This window comes from Pongo pygmaeus, chromosome 8, assembly GCF_028885625.2.
Source record: "Pongo pygmaeus isolate AG05252 chromosome 8, NHGRI_mPonPyg2-v2.0_pri, whole genome shotgun sequence".
Lineage (NCBI taxonomy): Eukaryota > Metazoa > Chordata > Mammalia > Primates > Hominidae > Pongo > Pongo pygmaeus.
Window position 1 is genome coordinate 10,889,177 of NC_072381.2, and position 25,183 is coordinate 10,914,359.

At 40.4% G+C, this 25,183-nt stretch overlaps 1 long non-coding RNA gene across 1 annotated transcript; it reads right to left on the minus strand.

The window, feature by feature from the left end:
* Nucleotides 1-13,861: 13,861 nt before the first annotated feature.
* Nucleotides 13,862-24,571, minus strand: LOC129006778 (uncharacterized). Its single transcript, XR_008492067.2, has 4 exons — nt 24,334-24,571; nt 22,013-22,166; nt 16,052-16,142; nt 13,862-14,088 (listed from the first exon to the last, which is right to left on the minus strand). It is a non-coding gene; the product is annotated as an uncharacterized LOC129006778 (long non-coding RNA).
* Nucleotides 24,572-25,183: the final 612 nt, after the last annotated feature.

The following is a 25,183-nucleotide window of genomic DNA, read 5'->3' on the forward strand; positions in this document are numbered from 1 at the left end:
AGAGCTAGAATCATAGACTGTGGCCAGAAAGTAAAATATGAGGTTCAGATTATTCTTAACTGCACAGAGCCCCCACTGCAATGCCACCCCACCCCCCACCTCCCCACCCCAGACCCCATTTAGTACCAGCCCTGATTCCTCTTTTCTTCTTCATCAAATTGTATTCATTCTATATCTCATGATTTTAAAATCCTGCTAAGTGAATTTGGCTAATCTGTTTAATTCATAAGATGTTGATGGCTGATGAATGCTTGATATGTTATCCATCCCAGAAAATAGACTCCTAATGATAATTACTTAAAACAGTACTTCTTATCTAGGGATGTGTCAGAGTCACCTGTGGTGCTGTTTAAATACTAAGCCCCTCTGGGCTTCACCTTATGAAATCCTGATTCAGAAGCCCTGGAATGAGCACTGGGCATTTGTATTTTTGCAAATTGTTCCATTAAAGAGACAGATCTTTGGGAAAGAGATGAGGGAATAGATGAGTGTTCTTCCAGTTGCTCAGATCAATAACTTCCATATGTAATTGACATTAGCAATTACTGCTTTTGCCTGTCCCTGAAGCTTTTCTATTCCCCATCTTTTGATTTTGCATCCATCCCTGACCCAACTTGCAATATCTCTAGGCAGCCAAGGTGACCTTTCCCTCTGTACCCAGTAGGAAACATGACTTAAGCCGAGTCAACTGGAGACTTTCTCTGAGATTGAGAAATAGACCTGGAAGCCATAGTTTACAGTGATATTGCCAGTGTGATGTAAAGCTCAGGTTACTGGTGCCATCTTCCCAGATGCTGGCAGAAGCCTGTCCTTAGAACAAAGCTAAGCAGAGGTAAGCAAGCATGGCATAAGTGCCTGGTTGAGTCCCTGTCCCTGATTCTGTTTTCTGAAGTTCTTCCTTCAATCCTGCTGATACGGTTTGGCTGTGTCCACACCCAAATCTTGAGCTGTACTCCCATAATTCCTATGTAATGTGGGAGGGACCTGGTGAGAGATAATTGAATCAATGGGGCAGTCTCCCCCATACTGTTCTCGTGGAGTGGATAAGTCTCATGAGATTTGAAGGTTTTATCAGGGGTTTCTGCTTTAGCATCTTCCTCATTCTGTCTTTGCCTGCTGCCATCCACGTAAGAAGGGACTTGCTCCTCCTTGCCTTCCACCATGATTGTGAGGCTTCCCCAGCCAAGTGGAAACTATAAGTCCAATTAAACCTCTTTCTTTTGTAAATTGCCCAGTCTTGGGTATGTCTTTATCAGCGGCGTGATAACGGACTAATACACCTGCACGCTGTCCCAGTATCCTTTCCAGCTATCAGAGGCAACAACATAGATTTCAGTCACTTACAACTGAAAAAGTTCTGATTAATATATAGACATCGGGCAAGTTTTTCCTAAGTACATCAACCTGCTATTCGTTTCTCTAGGTTCATTCATCTGAATGTATATGAAAACCTTAGACAATTCCATGCCTTAGACTATAGCAGAATGGAGTAGAACTTCATTACTGTGCCTATGGTACAGAAAGACCAGTTTGATTTAGAGGAAAAAAATGTAGATTGTAAAATGTACCTTACCAGAAGTATTATTATATTCAAGAAAAAAAAAAAACTGGAACTAGCCTAAGACTGTTCTGAGGACCTGTTTTTAATAAAGAGTTTGGAAGGTAGAGTCACATGGGAGGGAATTTGGACTTGCAGTCTAATCTTGGTGTTGCCATTGTTCAGCTATATGATCTTGGGGTGAATCTTTTGAGCTCTCTAAGCCTAGTTTCAACTGTAAAATGTAAATTTTATTACTCTAGATTTTTAAAACTCAGCTTTCAATTATTCAGTGTAAATGGGTACTTTTTCAAATGTTCAAAATTACATAAAGTTTGTTGATTTCAATTTAAATGCTGTGTCTTCTACCTTTTCATAATTTTTAATTTGCTAAGCAAACCTTCTCGATAAACACTGCTGCCTAGTTGCAAGGTGAATATTTGCAAATTAGGGTCCGAGTCAATGAGCTTGGGATGTGCCCAAGTGAACAGGTGGGCTTGGTGCTATCACAGAGGGAATGGTGAGAAAGCTATATCAACAGCCAAAAGCTGTAGGTTCACCATTGCTTCTTATTCCTCCTTAAGGCAGAGCTATAGAGGAGAAGCTCAAGATTTCCCTTTAAATTGTCCCCATGAGATAATTAAATACAAATCCTTTATTTCCTAGGAAAGCTCCCATATGGGTAAAAGATGAGAAAGATCAAGGCAACATATGTGAAAATGTGTCAAATAAAAAGAAAACTCACTTATTTGAGCATCTTTAAAAATCAAGATAAAAAAGAGAATACCATGGGAGTCATAAAAATTTAGCTCTAGGCCAGAGAAATGTTGCTTTTAATTTTTATATAGTAGAAAAAAATTTAGTGCATGAGTAACATTTCATTAAAATATATACCTTTAAAGATGTATATTGTCACATTTGAATGGGGGGGGGGGCAGCATAAGGTAATTTAAACTGCCTGACATGCTGATTTAGCATTTCTTCAGTGAACAGGATCTGCCACTTGGAATAAAAATATATAGGAAATCTCTTTAAACACAAATATGGTGTTGATTTCTAAGGAAGAATATGAAACAGGGGAGGGAAAAATAACCCCCCATCTTTTATATTGACCCACCTTTTAAGATTTTTCAAGGGGATTATTGTGTTATATGTGCCCGAGCATGACTGTCTAAACATCCCATCACTGTAGGCGTTGATACAGACACAAACAAAAAGCTATGAAAACTGAAAGTGAGAAATTCTCCTGTAACTTTTCAAACCCAAACACTTCAACTGAAATCCTTTTGCTTCATGTTGTGGTTAAGGCTCCAACATTATTTGCAGTGGTTTGATTTAATTATAACATTCAAAATTCCTATAGGCATTTATACATATATTGGCATGGTCCTTTGATTTAAAGCTTAGCTTGTTGTATGGGTAAAAATAAGCTACTGGAAAAAAATATAACACTGACTATTTGACAAGCATGCTGAGCTTTAACTAGGTACATCTGACTACATTTGTTCTTTGATTTGAGTGGTATTTCAACCCTGGCTGTATGTTAGAATTACCTGCGGGACTTTTCTAAAAATGCAAATCCTTTAGACCAGATAAACTGGAAACTCTGGGGGTACTTTTCAAAGCCCAGCCCTCCATGCTCCACAGTTCTGGGATTTTTTAATCTCTCAACCTTGACCTTTTCCCTGTCTCTGACTGTTCTCCCTTCCCTTCTTTCTTCACATGGCCCAGACCCACTGCTCCTTCCTTTTTATTTGCTAAGCAAACCTTTGCGATAAACACTGCTGCCTAGTTGCAATGTGAATATTTGCAAGTGAGGGTCTCAGTCAATGAGCGAGAGGTTCATCATTATCCTCCCATCATTATCTTCCCAATATTCACAGCAAAACAATTCCCCACCACTTCCATACTTGATATTTTCTACTGTCATGGAGAGAAAAGGCCAAGATTGTTGCTGCTGGAGACTAGTCCCAAATCTGAATCAGGCCATTTATGCTGCCTGGTAACTTCCTTAAGAGATTTCTGTAAAGGATTTCTTTCTATCAGCAGAGAAATATTTATTGAGCATTCACTCATCAGTGTTCTAGGTACTGGAAATACAATTCCAAACACGAGAGATAGGGCCCCTGACTTCAAGGAGCCTTCACGGATAGAGGGAAGCACACGGCACACACAGACAAATTAGTGAATGTGCACATGTAGGGGTGGCCGTGCACTATGAAGAAGTTAAAACAAGGTGGTATGGGGGATACGGTTTGGATCTGTGTTCCCACCCAAACCTCATGTTCAGTTGTAATCCCCCATGTTGGAGGTGGGACCTGGTGGGAGGTGACTGGATCATGGGGGTGGATCCTTCATGAATGGTTTAGCACCATCCCTTTGGTGCCGTTCTCATGATAGAGTTCTTATGAGATCTGGTTGTTTAAAAGTGTGTGGCACCTTCCCTGCCCCCGCTCTTGCTCCTGCCATGTGAGATGTGCTGGCTTCCCCTTGCCTTCCGCGATGACTGTAAGTTTTCCATGGCCTCCCCAGAAGCCAAGCAGATGGCGCAGTGCTTCCCGCGCAGCCTGAGGAACCCTGAGCCAATTAAACCTCTTTTCTTTATAAATGGCCCAGCCTCAGGTATTTCTTTATGGCGGTGTGAGAATGAACTAATACAAATAGGATGGTGTGGTAAGAAAGGACCAGCAGGTTTAGGGCACTGGTGGCATTTTCTCTAAGAATGCCCAGGGAAGGCCTCTCGGGTGAGGTGATATATATTTATTTTTTTATTTTTATTTTTATTTATTTATTTATTTTTTAATTCAGAGTCTCGCTGTGTTACCCAGGCTGGAGTGCAGTGGTGCAATCTTGGCTCACTGCAACCTCCACCTCCCAGGTTCAAGCAATTCTCCTGCCTCAGCCTCCCGAGTAGCTGGGATCACAGGTGTTCATCATCATGCCAGCTAATTTTTGTATTTTTAGTAGAGACAGGTTTCACCATGTTGGCTAGGCTGGTCTTGGCCTCCTGATCTCAGGTGATCCACCGGCCTCAGCCTCCCAAAGTACTGGGATTACAGGTGTGATCCGCTGTGCCTAGTGTGAGGTCATTTTTTAGTCAAGACCTGGAATGTGAGGAGAGGGTCTTGGAAATATCTGGGGAAAGGAACAGCCACTGCAAAGGCCCTGACAGAGGAACAACCTTGGCCTGTCTGAGGCACAGCAAGGAGGCACTGGGGCTCTGGGATGGTAGAGAGAGAAAGCAGGAGATGAAGGCCAGGTGCGGTGGCTCACACCTGTAATCCCAGCAGTTTGGGAGGCCAAGGCAGGCGATGACTGGAGATCAGGAATTTGAGACCAGCCTGGCCAACGTGGTAAAACCCAGTCTCTATTAAAAAACTACAAAAATTAGCCAGGCATGTGCATGCATGTAATTCCAGCTACTTGGAAGGCTGAGACAGGAGAATCACTTGAACCCAGCAGGCAGAGGCTGCAGTGAGCTGAGATGGTGCCACTGCATGACAGAGAGAGAGACTCTGTCTCAAAAAAAATTGTTTTTAAAAAGTAGGGGACAGAGACATAGAAACAGACCAGGGGGCAGAGCATCAGGGGCCTCCTAGGGCATGGTAAGAATTCCTAATTAGATTCTGAACATCAAATTGGAGATGGGAGACCAATGAGGAGTGTTTTTATGGTAATAAAAACAATCTTTAATAACCTTGTAAAGAGATCATTCTGGTTTCCATGTATGTCTGCTTTAACTGATGGTGACTGAAGGATGGAAATGTTCTTTTTCTAACATGATGCCCATTCATTATAACTTAAGCTAGTCCTACTTTCTTACAAATCCCTTATCTCCTTGGATTTCTCCACTGCGCCCTCACTGTGTTGCCTTGTCCCCTACAAGCTGGGCCTGCCCAATGTGTTTACAAAGCCTGTCTTCAGAAATATACCATGTGTGCTCGACAGAGGCATCATTAATAGAAACCTCCACTTCAAACCATCATATGAAGAACCAGCGATCAGCCGTCCAACGTAAATACCACCCATTTCACGGTATTACAGAAAGAGTGCAGTTTACCAAGCACGCCTTCCTTACAGGAAGTTCAGTAGCTGTAAAAATTTTTGTTCCGTTTCAAACGTTTCACTGCTTATTAATTCCAAAGATTGGAACGCTGTGTTGTTGCGGCGTTTGGGGAGTTTAGCATACTCAGGAGAGAAGCTGTGCTTACGATGGAGTGAGTTGGAGCATACTTCTATAGAAACTTGCTGGAAAATGTAGAATGGTTGGAGAAATGGTGAAAAACTTCCATGAAGACGTAAACGGTACTCTGTCACCCACTTGTTCTCAGTGCGTTGGAAGCCTTGCTTTACCCTGGTCAGGGGTTTCCAACGGTGCTCCTTTCAAGCATGGAAAAATCCATTCATTTCCAGATTGTGTATAATATTTGTTAAGGTGTAAGCAATGACAACACGGAAGAAGGAATGCTGAGTAAGACAATAGGAACCCAGTGCATGCATCAGCCACAGGCCCTGGCTGTCCACTACATGGGTATTTGGATTCACTTCACTGTGGGCCACCCCAGCATTGATGTTTGCTCCATGTCCCCACTCCCAGCTGCATGCACAGAGCAGGACTAGCCCGGCAGCAACAGCTCCCATTGCCTCATGCCCTTGGCCTTCTAGCCCTCAGCTTGTGGAAGCCCAGGGAGGAGTTTCAAGCAGGGGTACTAAATGATCTGAAGGCAGCTCCTTTAGGCCTTATTTTCCCCATTGGCTAGCGGCCACTTGGCTTCCTGCTGTCACTCTTGTGACAATGACCTACAAAAGTCAACATGTCCTCCAGAAGGCCACGCCCTCTGCATTCTCTTCACGTCTTGGCTCTGCCATGCGGCCAATCACTCACTCCCTTCTTTTATAAATATTCTCTTTTCTGGAGTTCCATGGTCTCCGTCTCTCCAGGTTTTCATTCCCATGCCCTACCCGCTTGCTGACTGTGGCATCTCTTGTGTGCCCTCTCTTGTCCATGCACCCCCCATGGTCGGTGTCTCTCAGCATTGTGTTCTTGGCACTAACTTCTCCTGACTTTACACTCTGACAATACCAAGAAAATCTCTTCCACTCCACTGGCTTTAGATACACCTCTGCTCGATTGATCCTCACGTTGTCACCTCCATCCAGATCTCTGTCCCATGCTCTGGGCCTACGTTTACCCTTGGCCCTGGTGCATCCTCATACGGATGTCCAGGTGCTATAAATTCAGCAAATACTTCCCAGACTGAATTCATAATCATCTTGTCAAGGCAGCTTCTCCTTTTCTGCTTTCTGTCTTGAATGATGCAATCACATGTAACAAGCTGTGCAAGCTGGCATCCTAGCTATCATAGCTCACCCCTCTCTCTCCTTCATCCTCAATATCCCATCAGCAACTCAGTCCAGCCTTCGAGACATCTTTCTGTTTACTCTTCTCTCCTCTCCTCCTGCCCCTGCCTTGACTCAGATCCTTTCTCCTCTGCTGCCTGGGTCAAAGCTTTGGTCAACTTGTCTCCTCACCTCCAATCTTTCTTCGTTCCAGTCCATGTTTCCAGTGCAGCCAGGGTGATGTTTCTACAATGCAAATGATAATTTGCCCCTCTGCCGAAATCTGTATGTGGTCCTCTACACTAGCCCCCTTTGCCTTGAGGATGAACTGAAATCCCAAACCTGACTCCATAGCTCTTCATGATCTGGCCATTACCTACCTCTCTCCCTTATCACTCCCTGGCCCTTACCCTAAACCCAACCCTAATAAAGTCTCAGCAGTTTCTTACCCACCTTGCTCTCACATCTTGCACAGCTGTTCTGTCTGCCTCTACAGCAGTTCTTCAGCCACACCCCTTTTCTACTTCAGGTCTCATTCTAGAGTTACGTCCTGCAAGAATTCTTAAAAACAAACAAAAAATCATGTATCCTATTAAGTATAGACACTGGTGCAATTAGGTTCAGGAGATGGGGGCCCTGCACCCCATATTTTGGAAAGAGTCCAGTGTCGTGACAACAAAACTGTAATTGAATTTATAAGTCCAGAAAGGGAGCAAGGGGTGTTGGAAGTCCCACTTTCTTGGTCGTAGTGAAGGTGGGGAAGATTTGACAGGGATCTTACACAGATTCAATGACCCAAGAGAGGGACCTTTACAACCTGGAGGGGCCAGATTGGCAAGAGTATGAAGCATCTCAATGCCTTCCTGCATGGATGTCCAAGAAAACGCACGCATTGTACACAGAGTCATATATCCAGTGACTCTCCTGCCTACGAAACTTTGGCAAATTGATATGTTCCCAGAACTTAGGTCAAGCCAGGAAAAGAGAGAAAAATTATGACTTAACTGAGAAATAACTGAGCTTCCCTGGTGAAATGGGAGCTCAAAAAATAAATAAAGTCAAATTAAAGAAAACTAGAGACGCATTTCTTATAGTTGAGAGTTGTGAACTGAGATTTGTATTGTCCTGCTTATTACCATGAAGAGTAATCACCTGTTTACCTGTTTGCCTCTAAGGAGACTCTCTAAGTGCCTCATGGTGATATACCTTCTGCTGGCTAATAGCATTGATTCTGGTTAATAATGATCGATAAATATATGTGAAAAATGAATAAATTTTTAAGACCAAAAATTTGCCATAATTAAGAACTCTGAGAATCTTGGTCTGCTGGTCACAGGCAACTAGGGAACAGTGGGTTGCAGTCCAGATGCATATATGGTGCAATGGGATTGCAGGAAGAAACAACTAAAATTTGTGCTGGAAGTCTAGGAAGGCATGGAGGATGTGACATTTGAACTTAGATGTGGAGGTAGGCAACAGGTCTTGACACCCATTTGGATCCCACAATCAGGCCTACCTAATGAATTTATACACTATCTCCACTGAAGGCCAACAGAAAAAGAACAAAGATGGGGGCCTTAGGAGAAGGTATTTGCAAAGAACCTAACAGGTAATGGGCATTTGACCAAGTCTGAGTTCGTCTTTCCCCATTCACCCTTTCCCGCCTCCTTATACTATATCATCCCTCCATGACTTACATTTGCAGAATGGATTACAGCTCACAGACTGTGTTCATTTGACCCTCTTATGTAACAGCATATCTCCAAGGTTTAAAGAATAGTTTCAAAACTCAGGAGCCGGAAACTTCAAGCTAGCTTTGCCCTACTTTCCCTAACACAGGCTTGTTCTGCACTGTCACTTAATTCAACGTATGGTTGGAGTAAAGACTAAATATGAGGACCCTGCACTTCGCACATGTAAAAACCTTACTCAAGCCAGGGCCCAATCAGACGAGCAGCAGATGTCTTTACTCTTGGGCCCCGTTCATTGCACCTTGACAAACCTTCCTGATTCTCCACCCTTCCTTCTCCTTCCTCTTTTTTTTCCCCTTCCTTTTCTCCTTTCTTCTGGCTCTGTCTCCCTGACCTCATGTGGCTGTGGAAAACTTTCTAGCTATTGAGCATTAGCCCTAGCTCTGATGATCATGAACATCCAGCAAAGGGTTTTTCTGCCTCGATCTACATCATATTCATCTGAGGAGATATTTTTTTAAGGAGATGCTCATGGCCTCATCTCAAGAGATCTGAAATCAAATATTCTGGGATGCAGCCCAGGCATTGGTATTTTTAAAATGCTTCCCCAAGAAATGCTAAAGTGCAGTCAGTATTGAGAATCACAGATCTAAATTTTCCCTCCATATCTTAATTTCTTTTTCTATAAAATGAACTCATTGGCCTGAAAGCTATTTAAAAAAAAAACAAAAAAACTTTAAACTTTCTAGGTATGAAATATCTCCCAGAGACCTAAAGGCACATCAGATCAGTGGATGGATCACTGCAGAAAGGTTTGGGTGGGACTAGGAGTTCAAGGTGATGGGGGTTAGGGACGTATTGCAGGTAACATGGAAAGGGAGAAATGGACTAGTGGGTTCTAATAACTTTTTTGTTCACTTTAAGTTCTGATATTTCTGACAGTAGAGGGTTTTGTGTTTTTGTGTTATTTTGTTTTTTCTAAGAGGAATAGTCCACACTTTCTTTGAAAAAAGTACATTTTCAATCATATACTTGGACATCTGATGTGATTCAAATTCTCTGGTTGTTTTGTATTGTTTTAATATGGAGTCAGACCCAACTAGCCATTTTATAGAGCTTCCCAATCTCCCCTAATTCTGTGCATATGACTATTTGGCAAGAATAAGAATTAATGATTCCTGGAGGCACTTACCCTAGGCATTTTAAAGAAGAAGATAGGTGCTCAGTGCTTCTTGGTATTGCCAGATTCGCAGTACCTCCTGGTAAATTCAAGAGACCTCTTTCCATCCTAATCTGTGACAGTGATAACAGAGGGAAACACTTCTTTGTTTGTTTGTTTGTTTGTTTGTTTTGAGATGGAGTCTCGCTCTGTCACCGGGCTGGAGTGCAGTGGCACTATCTCAGCTCACTGCAACCTCCGCCTCCTGGGTTCAAGCGATTCTCCTGCCTCAGCCTCCCAAGTAGCTGGGATTACAGGCGCCTGCTACCGTGCCCAGCTAATTTTTGTATTTTTACTAGAGACGGGGTTTCACCATGTTGGCCAGGCTGGTCTCCATCTCTTGACCTTGTTGCGATCTACCTGCTTTGGCTTCCCAAAGTGCTGGGATTACAGGCGTGAGCCACTGCGCCCGGCAAACAGGGAAACACTTCTAAAGCCAAGGGGCTTATATAATCTCAGCCTCTGGTATTTGCAGGGGTTTATATTTGACATCATTTTCTAGAATTCTACTCATCATCACAACTCTAATTAACATGCCAATGAGTGTTAAGTTGGGGTTACTACAGACTGAGCAACTACTTCACTTGGGGCTCAGCAGGTATCAAAAAGCAGCATGCCTCATTGATAAAACATTCTACTCTTTTTGAGTCATCACAGAAATGCTCAGGAAGCGAATAATTCCACAAAGAAAGCAAGTTGTGAAAATGAACCCACTTACCAAAAAAAAGGTAGTCTTCAGTGTCTGTATTAATCAGTGATCTCCAATGAAAGAGAACCAATAGTACATACAGTCATGCACCACATAATGGCATTTTGGTCAACAACAGACCACATATATGAGTGGCCCCCAGCAGATTATAATGCCAGATTTTTACCTTTTCTATGTTTAAATACATTTAGATACACAAATACTTAGCATTGTGTTACAATTCTCTATAGTATTTGGCACAGTAACATGCTATACAGGTTGTTAGGTGTGTTAGTCTGCTCTCATGCTGCAAATAAAGACATACCCAAGACTGGGTAATTTATAAAGGAAAGGAGGTTTAATGGACTCACAGTTCCACATGGCTAGGGAGGCCTCACAATCACGGCAGAAGGTGAAGGAGGAGCAAAGTCACGTCTTACAGGGAGGCAGGCTGGAGTGTGTGTGCATGGGAACTGCCCTTTATAAAACCATCAGATCTCATGAGACTTATTCACTGTCATGAGAACAGCACAAGAAAAATCTGCCTCCATGATTCAGTTACCTCCCACTAGGCCCCTCCCATGACACATGGGGATTATGGGAACTACAGTTCAAGATGAGATTTGGGTGGGGACACAACCAAACCATATCAGTAGCCTAGGTGTGTATTAGGCGCTACCTTCTAGGTTTGTATAAGTACACTCCATGCTGGTCCCACAATGATGAAATCACATACAGACACACTTCTCAGAACGTATCCCCATCATTAAGTGGCACATGCCTGTATACAGTCACCTCCCTGTATCCATACTACAACTGTGAATTCAACCAACCATGAATCAAAAACATTCTAAAATGATTAAAATAAAAAGTAATAATACAGCAATAAAAATAATACGAATTTAAAAAGCAATACAGTATAACAACTATTTACATAGCATTTACATTGTATTCAGTATTTTAAGTAATTGAGAGATGATTTAAAGTATAAGGGAGGATTACTTAATTTATATGAAAATATTATGCCATTTTACAGAAGGAATTTCAGCATCCTCCAATTTTGGTATTCACGGGGGTCCTGGAACTAATCCCCTGTGGATCCCAAGGGACAACTGTATATAGGAAGAGATTTATTATAAGAACTTGGTTCATGCAATTATAAAGACAGAAAAGTCCCATGATCTGCCAGCAGTGAACTGGCAACCCAGGAAAGCTAGTGGTTTTGAGGAAAGCTAAATTCAGTTCGAGAACAGAGAACCTGGGAGAGCTGTTGGTATAAATTGCAGTGTGTGGCAGGAGAAGAGGAGATGAGATGTACCAGCTCAATCAGTGAGGCAGAAAGACAGGGGGCAAATTCCTCCTTCCTCTGCCTTTTTGTTCTAGTCGGGCCTTCAGTGGACTGGATGATGCCCATCTACATTGGGGAGGGCCATCTGCTTTCAAGTTCACTGATTCAAATGCTAAGCTCATCTGAAAACACCCTCACAAATGTACCCAAAACAATGTTTAATCTGGGCACCTCATAGCCCAGTCTAGTTAACACAAAATTAGCCATCACAGTGTCCTTCCCCCCTTGCCAATAAACAATCTTTATGGGAAGCCCACCAAGTGGTAGCATAGTGTTTTCCTTTCTTCCTCAGCATCTCATTCTGAATGCACCACTTTCTGAAGGAGGATTTATTCACCTTCCTTTGCCTACTTGTGACCAGACCTTTCAGGTTCTTTGTGATGTCAGCTAGGTTAGTCTGAGGTTTCTCAGCCATAGTGCCCCCTGGTCTGTGATGAGTCAGACTGGACTGCTCATTTATTTGGGGAGAGCAGTAAACATGAATGGGATTGTATGACTAAAGTTCAGCCGTGGACCCTCCCTTATGAATGTGACCTCAAAGTGTTTAATTAAACGTACTGACTATAAATGTATTTAGTAGATTTGAAGGGTTACTATGAAGATCATGAATATGTTTTATAGTCTGTAAAATCCTATATAGGTTTAAGGTAGGATGTATCTCTTTTTTCAGAAACATTAAGAAATTTCCTCTCGTGAAGGGTTTTCACTCTTTCTGGTTAGTCCTGACTTCTTTCGGGTGGCAGAAAAGATTTGTTATGGGCTGAAATGAGTCCCCCAAGATGATATTGAAGTCCTAATTCACAGTATCTGTGAATGTGACCTTATTTGAAATAGAGTCTTTGCAGATGCACAAGTTGAGGTCATTAGGGTGAGCCCTAATCCAGTATGACTGTGTCCTTAGCAAAAGGGAGAATTTGAACACAGAGGCAGGTACAGGCACAGGAAGATACAGAGGGAAAGTACAGAGGGAGAACCCACAGAGGAGATGGCCATCTACAAACCAAGGGATGCCTGAGGCTACCAGAAGCTCAGAGAGTGGCAGAACAGATTCTCTCTCACAGCCTCAGAAGGAACCAACCCTGCCAGTACTGACACCATGATCTTAGACTTCCAGCCTCCAGAACTATGAGACAATAAAATTCTGTTTTCAAGGCACTCAGTTTGTGGGACTTTGTGACAGTGACCCCAGGAAATGAATGCAGTATTATTTCCAGAAGACCTGAATGCTCCGCAGTTGAAGTTCTAAGCAACAATCTTCAGTCTCGAAGCAGGAGTGCTCTCAAACAAAATAAGAACTGCACGTCATGGGGCCGGGCACAGTGGCTCATGCCTGTAATCCCAGCACTTTGGGAGGCCAAGGCTGGCGGATCACGGCATCAAGAGATTGAGACCATCCTGGCAACATGGTGAAATCTTGTCTTTACTAAAAATACAAAAAAAAAAGTAGCTGGGCGTGGTGGTACACACCTGTAGTCCCAGCTACTTGGGAGGCTGAGGCAGGAGATTTGCTTAAACCTGGGAGGCAGAGCTTGCAGTGAGCCAACATCATGCCACTGCACTCCAGCCTGGTGACAGAGCAAGACTCCATCCCAAAAAAAAAATAAAGAACTGAAGGTCACGACCTTTAACTTGCTGACTTTGAGTCAACTGGGGTTTTATTTCTGAGGTTTAGATGGCTCCAGATATTCAACTAAATACATTTCAACCCATGTCACTGAAATGGGAGAGTTCCCTGAACCCCCTTGCAGGATGAGCAACAGGGATGTGCCTTATTTGTTCTGGTGCTGTGCGTGCTTAAACTCCTTACAGGTTGGGGAGCACACAGATGGGCAGGTGTAGGAGCTGGGATGAGCACCTCTGGGTTTCAGCCCCATGGCAGCATCTAGGGGTGGGTGTCTGTGACTCCCAAAGCCCCAGTCAGTGTGTTACAGTGCTAGCCTTGTTGCCATGAAGAGCTTAAGTGTTAACCAGCTCAGTGCCCTCTTGATACCCAAGTCCTTGTCCAACATCCAGGAAGAATCAGGTCACGCACAGACTTGAAAGATGAATGTAAGGTTTTATTGAGCGGAGGAGCTGGCTCTTGGTGAGATGGATGGGGAGCTGGAAGGGAGATGGAGTGGGAAAATGATCTTTCCCTGCAGTGTGGGTGTCTAGCAGCTAATCTCCTCTCTGACCATCCCCAGCCAAAGTCTTGTCAATGTTCAGACACTCCTCGTCTATTTGCCACTCCATTCTGCTGTTCTTCTGCTCTTCTCTTCATCTCCCCTGTGGAGCCAGCGGTGTGGGGTTTATATGGGTACAGGATAGGGAGGTGTGATGCACCAAAAGGCAACTTTTGGGCACAAAAACAGGAATACCTGTTCCCATTTAGGGCCACAGGATTTCTGTTTTGAGGGTGGGGCCTTTGCTGGGTAACTGCCCTCTTCTACCTGGTATTTCCCTGTCTCCTGTCCATATCATCACCTGTACAGGAGGCTGATAGAGTTTGCAAGCTGCCTTCCACATGGCCTCACCTCTACAACCAGACTTCACATAAGTAGGCTTGGATCCATGAATATCTACAACCAAAGTGTTCAGTTACAATAGAAAACACTACAGTTGAAAGTGCTTATAGTTTTACCTTTTTCAAGTCAAATTCCATTAAATTTGCAATATGAAAGATTACTGTCAAATATAAGATGAATATGCATAAAATTCCATATGCATTTCACTCAAGTTTGAGTTACAGCCAATCCTCATCTTGATTCTTCATGGTAATCAATCAGGAATCCATGTAATGCAATGGCACCCAACCCACCCTTTACATCAGCATCACCTGGAAGTTTTAAATAATACTGACACCTGGGTGCCAGCCTGTGAGATTCTATCTCAACATCGTCTGGAGTGTGCCATGGACACTGGGATTTTAAAAGTTCCCAGCCCAGACAGAATTATGATATGATCTGGCAATCACACTACTGGCTATATATCCAAAGGAAATAAAATCAATATGTTGAAGAGATATCTGCTCTCCCATGTTCATTTCAGCTCAATTCACAATAGCCAAGATATGGAGTCAACCTCGGTGTCAAACAACAGATAAATGGATTTTTTAAATGTTATATACACACAGGAAATACTATTTAACCTTAAAAAAAGAAGGAGATCCTGTTATTTGTGACAACATGGATGAACCTGGAGGACATTATATTAAGTGAAGTAAGCCAGGCACAGAAAAACAAACACTGCATGGTCTCCCTTCTATGTGGAACCCACAAAAGAAATCTCTTAGAAACAGAGAGTAGAAGGGTGGTTACTGGAGCATGGGAGGGGTGGGGGAAGAAATTGGAGAGAAGTTGGTCAAAGGACACAAAACTTCAGTTAGGAGAAGGAAGTTCAAGAGGTCCATTGCACAACATGGTGACTATAGTAAATGTATTCAATGTATATTACACTTGAAAATTGCTGAGAGTGTAGAATTTAAGTGTTCTCACCACAAAAGAATGCAAAGTATGTGAGGTAATAGATATGCTAATGGACTTGATTTAGCCATTCCACAATGCATACATATATCAAAATGTCAGGTTGTATATCATAAATATATATCATTTTTATTTGTCAATTAGAAAAAAACTAATTTAAAAAGAAATGTTTTCTGCAAGTGGAACCTCCAAAATTGGAAAAATAAATAAATAAAACAAAAGGTCTAGGCCAAGGTGGAAAACCTCTGGTAAAGCACTGGCTCCGGGGTCAGCCACACAGGAGCTGGAATTGCTCACAATTGTGCCACTGTCTACCGGCAGGGCTATTTTGGCTATGTTTTCGTTTCCTCAGTGACACAGGGACAATACATGCCTCATCGTGCTTCTGTGAGCATTACATGAGATAATGCCCATGTTAAGGGTTATCAGGAAGAGAAATCTCCTTTGGACTCACTATACCTATAGATTTCTGGTCTTGGGTATTTACAAGAGGGAATAAAAAATGACCCTGGACTACCACATCAGGAAGGCACCCAATAAGCCAATCATAATACAGATCAGGATGATGAGAAGTCTTGCGTCACACCTTGTGATCCATTTGAAAAAAAAAAAAAAAATCCTTGAAAGGGTTAATTCTTTTAAAAGGAAGTTATAAACCACAAACCCTTGAAATAGTTCTCTATTTCTCAATCTGCTATTGCAAGTTTGCTACATTCTGTGATTCAACTCAAACAATGGAAATCAAGTGAGAAAATAAACAGCCTCACCTTATTTGCAGGAGGTCACAGGGAAGTAGACAGAGGGGTGAAGAAATACATTTCCATCCTGAGGTGGTCTGCCATCTCACTTGAAGAGGCGCTATAGGAATAAGAAGTGTTCTAGAATTAAGCAAAGTGAAAATCTGAAAGACAGTGAATTTAACCATTCTCTACCTCCTGCCTCTACAGGAAATATTTACCATCTACTCCTTTTGATCTTTATTTGCCTATAAGGATTATGTTATTAAAACACACACACGTAGACACACACACACACACACAGGAGTGCAGGGAAGGAAAAGCTACAGGGCAGCTGGTCATATCCCTGTTTTCATAGTGAACTCATCTCAGAAAATTATTTTCAGTTTTCAAGTGAATGATTTGAGATACCCACTTCATGGACAATCTCAGACAAAAATTATGTGGCGTGTGTTAGAACTTTAATATGTGTTAAATATTCAGTTATAAAAAGTTCCTCCCTTGCATTTGTAATTATAAAGTGACATATTCATTGAAACATTGTCAACCAGAAATCAGAATTCTCACTTTTTAATGCTTCAATGGGAAGAAAGCCCTTAAGGTTTGATATCACATACACACACACACACACACACACACACACACACACACACACACACAAATTCTTATTTAAAGGTTATATCAAGGTTATATATTCACTTTTTTTGAAAATGAATTATAATGGTTTCTGGTCCAGTAATGCTGGCCTAATAGCTAGGATACAGTTGTTTTTATGCTATCGACAATTTTCATTTTTGCTTTTCATTTAATACTTTTAAAAACAGAACATACTTAGAGTAAAACAGAGAAATTAGAAAAAAACAACAGCTGGTTAAAAGTGAACTCAAGCTTTTTCTCTCCAGTTTCCCAATTTTCGTAAAACGCAAGCTTCATAAACAGGAGAGAAATGGTCAAACAAGCTTGTTTCTCAGGAAGCCTTAGCTTTTATACAGAAGACACCTGAAGGCAGAGATATATAAAGATTATTGTTAATGTACAGCAGTGATTCTGTAATTAATTCATTTTGAGCTTTGTGAAAAGCATTCTTTGTCCCTACGTACCTACGTAAAGTCAGGGCTCTGTAGTTTTTCCCAGTTATTTTATCATTACCCTCAATCAGCTGACCTTGTTACATTCTTTTTTCCTAGATCAAATACTGCACTGGTTGGCTACATTCTATATTCCCCTTTCTTTTTTTAATCCCCATTTATAAGGTGACTATCCAGAGAAGCATGTGTCCCAGAGATGGCATGGCAGTGCTAGCTTAAACCTTAAAGCCTTCTTTTCTGCTTCCAAAGCCGTGCTGTTCAATCATTATGGGATGTCCTAATATTTTCTATAATAAAAGACACTTTGGCCAGTGAACTGTCAAAATCGTATCACCAATAGACTCTACCACTAGATTAGAAAATTGCTTAACATCACCTAGAAATACTTGAGGACAGTAGATATGATTTGCTGAAAATGAGGCCAAAAAAGATTAGTGCAAGCCATAATTATGGGAGAAAAATTAGACAAATTTTTGAAGCCCTGCTTTTCAAAGAAGCTTCAGACAAGTAAGAAATGTTTGTACAAGTAACAACAGTCTATAAGAATGTAGCTGTGTGGATATATTTCAAAATAGGAGGTCAGAGGCAAACTTCAAAATAGGACCTTTTTTTTTCTAAAACTACTTTGTACCTCTTAAAAGAGTGACTAAATAGAATAATATGAGAATGGTCCTGGTTTTCTGATTATAGAAAGAAATATATGGAAATAACTTAGTAAATAAGGAAAAGTATGAAGAAAATAAAATTAAGTGATTGAAATTGTACCAATAATTGTATCACTTTTGTATATTTCCTTCTGTCTTTTTTTTTTTTTTTTTTTTTTTTTTTGAGATGAAGTCTTGCTCTGTCGCCCAGGCTGGAGTGCAATGGTGCAGTCTTAGCTCACTGCAACCTCCACCTCCCAGATTCAAGCGATTCTCGTGCCTCACCCTCCCAAGTAGCTGGGATCACCGGCGTGTGCCACCACACCCGGCTAATCTTTGTATTTTTAGTACAGATGGGGTTTTGCCACATTGGCCAGGCTGATCTCGAACTCCTGACCTCAGGTGATCTGCCCACCTTAGCCTCCCAAAGTGCTAGGATTACAGGTGTGAGCCACCCTGCCCAGCCTCTTTCCAGTATTTTTTTCCATTTGCACATATAAGTATGAATGTTGGAAGTCAAAAACTGAAAGCAGCTCAATGTGTTTTTGTCTGGGCTCCAGTCTACAGTGGCATGGAAAGATTGGAGCTGGGTTAGGGACCCTATCTTCGGAGAGCTCCTCTCTCCTGCTTCACACCCACTCCTGCTTGCCCTTTGTTGGTACTGAGTTGTCTTGCCAGTTATTATGCTGTCTTACCCTAGAGATTTTCCTGTGGCTTGTCTTCAATTAGAGTAAGAGGAAAGAAATATGGGTGTTGTGGGGAGGAAAGATGATTGCAAAAGAGAAAGCTAGACCAAGAAAGCTGAATGTTTCTAGAAAAGTAAGAGAAAAAAAAATACTGTTGCATTTTAATAGACAACTTCCCTGTCCACAGTACCTCTATGGTTCCTCTCTGGGGACTATTGGCAGTTGAGTTTGCAGTCCTGGTAGCAATACAAAATATTGATATCACATTCTGTGTACCATTTTGTGCCTTTTGATCAGTTATTTCATTTTGAAAGTCTTTCAAAGTCATTCCACCAAAACATGTTTTTGATTGTTTCATAATATCCAGTTTTATAGATATGTCATATGCATATATATTTAACCCACATTAAATTATTAGACACTAAGTTGCCTCTGATAGCTTATTAATATAATTAATACTACTACGAATATCCTGCACATAAACCTTTAAGAAGAGAACTTTTAGAAATAAAAATCCTGTGTCAAACGTAACATTGTTTTTAGTTTTTGATACATGCTGCCAAATTGCTTTCTGGACAGCAATTGAAACACTCACCAGCCATATATGAGTGGGCCTATTTCATTGTACTTCATTGTGTCATTGCATATAATCAATTAAAGGTGTTTACAAATTTGATGGGTAAAATGCTATATTGCATTTTGTTTTAACTTATATTTCTTGATTCTTATACAGATAGTTTTTATATGCATTGTTTCATTTGAATTTCTTCTTCCATACATTTTCTGGTTTGGCTTTTGCATACATATTATCTATTATTGTATCCACAGGGTTTTGCTCTTTAACAGATCCATATACATTTCTTAATTTGCCTTTCATTTTTACTGTTATACAGGATGTTTTTGATAAACGGATTTTTATGAACTCAAACGTGAACTTTTCTTTATATTTTTAATTGCATTTTATTTAAAATTGTTCTTTATAAATGCTTTCACATAAAAGCAAGAAAAGAAATTATCAAGACAAAAATTTGCCTTCCTTATATTTTTCTCTAATTTTCTATAGCTTCACTTTGTATATTTAACTTTTCTGACTGTTATTTATTTTGGTTTTGAATATGAATTGAAGATCTAATCTTTTTACCTCCACAGCGTTCTCATAATATTTCTTATGACATTAGTTGAATAATTTATTCCAGTTTCTCTGTTATGGTTTTTTAAAATCATCTATTAGTTTTTATATTCAAGTTTTTGTATTCCCATTATGTATTTGTTAAAGTTTGTGCTAACAGAACCCTACTATAATTATTGTTGTCTAGCTCTGTCCTTTACCCCTTGGGAATGTCTCCCTCATGATAGTACTTACATGTATGTAGGCTTTGATTTATATATGACAATACTAATCCTTCTTTGGATTCTGGAAATGCTTGCATAGTTTCTGTTGCCTACACCTGAAAAACCATTGATTCTTTTATAAATTCTCATAGAGTATATTACATGATACATATATGAGAGCTAAAGTGGGAATTATTTTCCTTTATAAAGGACAAATTAGGGATAGATGTTTACAAAGACAGGTATTACGGCAAGCAAGTGGTCATGATAATACTATCGCTGTCTTGCTCAAAGGACACAGATTTGGTTTTTAAAAGGAGAGGTGACTGGTGAAAGGATTACCAATGAATCTTCAGTGACCTAAGGTTAAACCTGTGGTTTCTGCCTTCTACCATGTTCTATGAATTAAATATGTTCATGGAAAATATTTATTTAAATCACAGTGTTCATTCAATTGTCCAATTGAATGATCCATATGATTCTGAAGATGCTTTATTTATCCTTCTTTCTGATTGTCAGTTAGAAGATGCCCTTTCTGTAAGGAATTCAGTAGGACTCTCAAGCTAGATCACCTGGCTCCAAATTTGGCCTCTGCCACCCACAAACTACAATCGTCCTTTACCCCATCTGTGCTTAGTTTCCTCGCCTATAAAATGAAGATTAAAATAGAGCATACCTCAGAGATTGTTATGAGTATTTAGTGGGCTACTTTTTGTAAACCTTTAGAACTCTCCCTGATACATACTAAATTTTATGTATTCATTCAATAAAATTCTCTATTTTCATTTTAGATCTTTCTACTTACAACTCCATCTCAATTGTTTAGTGATCTAAAAAAATGTTGACATACAATAGCAGAAATTATGTTAGAAACACTCTGAAATATTTTATAGTCTACATAGCTTTCTGGGGGAAGTCACTGAGATTTTTATAGATTGAGTGTGGTAAACTAGCAGGTGAGCTTTGTTTTCCTCTCTTTAATGTGGCAAAAAAAAAAAAAAAATAGGAATTCAAGAAACCAGTTGGAGCCGGGGTACAGCTACAAATTTCCAACTTTGCCAGTAAACAAAGATGTATTTTCAATGGACTCATGTCCCAACTTTTAAATCATTCATGTAATTATAAATGATTTTTAAATTTCTCATTAAATTATGACTTTAGAAATGTTTGGCATCAGGTGACTACTGAGATCATTGAGGTAAACTTTTCATTTTTTACTAGAATAGTTTAGTGTATTTTTTTCTTTTCATCAATAGTGTAAATGGATATAGTTTCTATTCACCTTAGATTATAAAGCTTCTAGTTCAGTGTAGATCCTAAAATAATTCTTTAAAAGTCTCTGTGAATTGTTTTCTTATTGTTGGGGAATACGTTTTATCAGGGCTCCCCAGGGTGTTGAAAGTGGACCAGCGCTGGTCTGTGGATTGTTTATTACAGTTTACGACGATTAGGAGTAAGAATTTGGAAATGCATAGCAATTTGACAGAGTAATTTTATGGCTGTTAATCCAATATTTTTCTTAATAGGGTTTATATTGTTTTTCTAATAGCTCGATTTTATTTGTATTTAGCAGAAGTACTGGTCTACAACGAATCAAAAACTTTGAAGGAAAGAAGGAAGGAGAGAAGGAGGAAGGGAAGCAAAGGGAGAAGGAAAGGAGAAGGAAGGGAGAAGGAAGGAGGGAGAGAGGGAGGAAGGAAGGAGGGAGAAAGGGAGGAAGGAAGGAAGGAGGGAAGAAGGGAGGGAGGAAGGGAGGGAGAAAGAAAGCGAGGGAGGGAGGGAAGAAGGAGGGAAGAAGGAAAGAAGAAGGAAGAAAGGAGGGAGGGAGGGAAGAAGGAAGGAAGAAAGGAAGAAAGGAGGGAGGGAGGGAAGAAGGAAGGCAGAAAGGAAGAAAGGAGGGAGGGAGGGAAGAAGGAAGGAAGAAAGGAAGGAAGGGAGGGAAGGAAGGAGGGAGGGAGGGAGAGAGGTTCCTCACCACAGTGGGAAGTACTGCCTTACCTAGTAGCCAAATCAGAAAATGTTTTGACGTGCTAAACGGATCATTTGATTGCTCAACAAATGCTTTATGTAATCAATCAATAATCAATCAATATTTGTGTGCAGTGGTTACCACCTTGAATTAAATTAACAAGTTAGTTTTTAGATCTGTCTTCAAGTGAATTTGTGGTACATTTTAACTTTACTTAGGTCTGCTGGAGTTTTTGTGGGGGAGTGGGGAGTGGGTAATAATGGAAGGCCTACCTTTTTCTCATTGTAATTCAAGGGCAATATTCCGGGTTAGGAATTCCATCTCTATGAGCAGGTGTTGACATTGTTTCTTTGACTGGCAACTTGGCAACTGTATTTGGCTTTCCTTGAAGACTCAGATTTCCCTCTTAAAAACAGATGAGAAGTCCTGTTTGTAAGCACACAAAAACCAGAACAATCTAAAGCTGCCATTCAAAGAAAAACAAAACCAAAAAAGACTGTAAGATCAATGTTTCAGGTGTGATTCCCTGGCCTATGATATGGAGACTATCTGAGCCACAGATTTTTCCTTTGGGTATTCCTTTGTCCCTGTGGGTGTGAGCCCTGTGTGCTAACAAAGGCCGACTGGAAATTAAAAGAAGAACATGACACAGCCTTGAAAATCTCATCTCCCATGGCAGTATAGGAGTTAAAGCTCTTTTTTCCCCCCTACTGTATGTACCAAATTTGGCCTGTGATTCCTTTGAATGGTATGAAAAGCAGCTGGCTGGGTGTGAGTCTCCTTCCTCTCTTCCTTTCTCACTTTAAAATATGCCTGGCAGAGATCCAACATTCCCCTTCCCCTGGCTTTAATCCATTTTACCCTCCTGTTCAGCTGACCAAGATTCCAAATGAAAAAAGCATTCCTTCCCAATTGTTAGGAGAGCCTTAGCACCAGCAGAAAATGTCAGACACATACGTGGACCCCAAATAATGCACTGGGTCTTTCACATATATGTAGCAGGCTTTGAAGCTGTCTCTTTAGAGGCCCTTCAGAATTTTTTTTTTTTTTTTAGCTTATCAAATGTCCCATAATAGCAATTCCTAAGTCATTGATGAAGGAGCAAAACACATATCTTTGTTCATAGACTTTTCATTGTATCAGGTTTTGTGAGCAAAACACGAAAGCACCTGAAATCCCATTAAAGTTACATTCATTTATCTAAAAAAGAGAAAGAAAAAAGCCATCTTTGGAAGTTTGTCTCTATAGACATCATTAAAGTGAGGATATGTACAAAACACATTTTATGTAACTCAAGATTAATGGCTAACTATTCAGGTGCAGATTTTTTACAGTGGGAGCTGATGCTTGGGAAAAAAAACAAACAAACAAAATAAGAAAACATAGTCGCTACATTAACTGCCAAGTCACTGTGCATAAAATAAATATAATATAGACATGCCCCATGTTTTACAAAACATCAGTTTCAATGCTTCTCAACACATCAATATTACCAACACTTAAAAATGCGTTCAACTAGCCAATCTTAGGACAAGAAGACTGTATGGAATTGCCTAATTTTCCATATTTGAAGAAATAGGCATATTTTGATCCTATCACTGCTTTGTTCAAAAAGCAACCTCAAAAGGGCCTTTTTATGTTTGGCTTATAACAACTAAAACAATATAAAGCTTGAAGAACAAATAAATTTATTTTGACGCCTAGTCAATAACGTCAAAGGTACCATTACCAACCTCCATAAATAAAAAATAATCACCACAGTGATGTTGGTAATTTTTATTTAAAATCCGTTTAGCAGAGGGTTGCCAGATTTAGAAAATAAAAACAGAGGAACACAAAGTTGAATTTCAGATAAAAAGACAATGTTTTCTTTTTTTTGGTATAAGTATATCCCATGCAATGGTTAGGGCCATACTTATACTAAAAAATTATTTGTCGTTTCTCTGAAATCTGATGCACACTGGGTGTGCTGTATTTTATCTTGGAACCCTTGACTATCATTGTTGCCACGCCGTGGTTTGCTATGAAAAGCATGGGAAGCTGGGTCCTATTTCCAGGGTCCAGAGCAAGTGCTGGGGTTTTTTAGCTCACTCCATCTGCCAACCTTAAAATTTTGGCACGTTAACAAGATTGGGAAATCTTCTTCTGCAGCAGGAGAATGCATTTCCAATTAGTCATTTCACTTTCTTAAGAGGATGGAGAGAGCTTACTCACCTGAGAAGAAGGCAAGAGCCGGCAAAAATAAGAAGAGAAAAAAAAACTAGGATAACCAGAAAGGGAAAGAATTTAAACCAGGAAGTAACAGAATTAGGAATAAATAAGTTTAAAGCAAGCCTCTCCAAAACAACAACAAAAACAAAAAAATGTTTAGGATAATCAGATCCTTAGGAAGAAAACTGCAGTTTATAAGAAATGGAGACACCCAAAGAAAGACGAATAAAAAAATGACAAAGAAAATTTTGTATTTCTTTCCTAACAAACCAGTTTTTCTTTTAAAGTCCCTACCAGGAAATTAGACATTTTGTGGGGCAGCAACTTACTAAGACACCACACCTGTCTTTCAGAGCCTTATTAAATGGTTGGCTTTACTTACAGTTGATGGTGAATGCCTTTTCCTTGTTTGGCTTACTCGTGCCACGAGGCCCATCCTACTCTTCTGCTAAAATAAGATGAGCTTCCATGGATTTTCACCTTTGGTGCTAATGATATTATCCTCAACCACATGAAAGCCCACCTGGAACGCTGTATAACCAGGAGAGATGTTCTTGTGACCTTCTACATCCGCATTTCCCAGGGCGCTCTCTGCCAAGGTCTGATAGAAATGCAGATTCCTCGGCTCCTAGTGTTGCCTCCTGACTGATACTCCACATTTTCCCACACTTCCCTCATGACTCTAACCCCAATACATGCGGAAACCACAGGCTTAGAGGGTTGGGTTTGCTTGGATGGAGGAGGTACAAACAGTGGGCTTTATTTTTGTTTGGAATTGGGTTGTGGTTTTGGCTTCTCTACCGAAGAAACCAAAGGAAGGCGGAGGGAGATCACAGAAATGTTAGCTGTATGAAAAGGAAAGTGACGAGTCTTGTTGCTGGTACCATCAGGACAATCATGAATGTTGCATTACATGGATTCAACTTTTCTTTTTTTTAACAGATAGGGAACTCTCAGGAGAGGTGACTCTTTAAGAATCATTATGAATGCCAAAAAAAAATTTTGATGTAAAGGGGTAAATGTATCAAAATTGTGAAAAAGAAGACAAAGAGAATGAACTCTTACAATTTATAGAGTGACATGGCGGAAAACTAATTCGGGGCTGAAGTTTATTAAGGCTGAACCTAACTCATTTTTATAAATAGAAAATTTACTGTTGCCTTTCTGTGTTACAGATAAATAGTTGGCCCAGTTTTGAACAAGGCAACATTTCTGTTTGTTTGTGTTTAGGA